We start from the raw sequence: 565 nt of genomic DNA, 5'->3' as shown, positions 1-565 counted from the left end.
TGCTGGCAGCAAGGATGAAATAGGACTAACGCATTTTACAATTTTGTATACCAAATCATTTGCATAACAAATGCATGGTCTGTGAAATGTTTTGCCATTTTCCCACTGTGCCCACCTGTAGTCGTGCTGCTGGAAAGTCGTGCTCCACTGAAAAGATCTGTCAATCTTTGCACATTTTGCTTCACGGAGACTGTGGGGGTAGGGGGATACGACCCTCTTAGGAATTGTCTAGATTAACAATTGTTGTCTACCCCAGAAGTCCCTGGTGGTCCAGTGGTTAGGATTCGGCGCTCTCACTGCCGTGGCCTGGGTTTGATTCCCAGTCAGGGGACATTAATTCTTAAACCTGTTTGGTCAAGAGTTGTTCAACATTGACTATGATTTGGGTTAGCCCAGGTATTATCCTCTCTTAAAGCAGCCCTATGGGAGGCGCAAACTGGGCAGGTCACAAGCCTGGATAAATGCAGAGGGATGCGTCAGGAAGGGCATCCAGCTTACAACTTTGCCAAACAAATATGAGCGTTCATCCAAAGAATCCCATACCGGATCGGTCGAGTCCCGGGTT

At 47.3% G+C, this 565-nt stretch overlaps 1 non-coding gene across 1 annotated transcript; it reads left to right on the top strand.

Annotated features, from left to right (window-relative positions):
- Nucleotides 1-259: 259 nt before the first annotated feature.
- Nucleotides 260-331, top strand: trnae-cuc (transfer RNA glutamic acid (anticodon CUC)). The gene has a single exon. It is a non-coding gene; the product is annotated as a tRNA-Glu (tRNA).
- The last annotated feature ends 234 nt before the right edge of the window (nt 332-565 follow it).

Source organism: Phyllopteryx taeniolatus, unplaced genomic scaffold (assembly GCF_024500385.1).
Source record: "Phyllopteryx taeniolatus isolate TA_2022b unplaced genomic scaffold, UOR_Ptae_1.2 contig_28, whole genome shotgun sequence".
In the NCBI taxonomy this organism is placed as follows: domain Eukaryota; kingdom Metazoa; phylum Chordata; class Actinopteri; order Syngnathiformes; family Syngnathidae; genus Phyllopteryx; species Phyllopteryx taeniolatus.
Note: the sequence above shows the minus strand (reverse complement) of the source record. Positions and strands in the feature narration are given on the sequence as shown.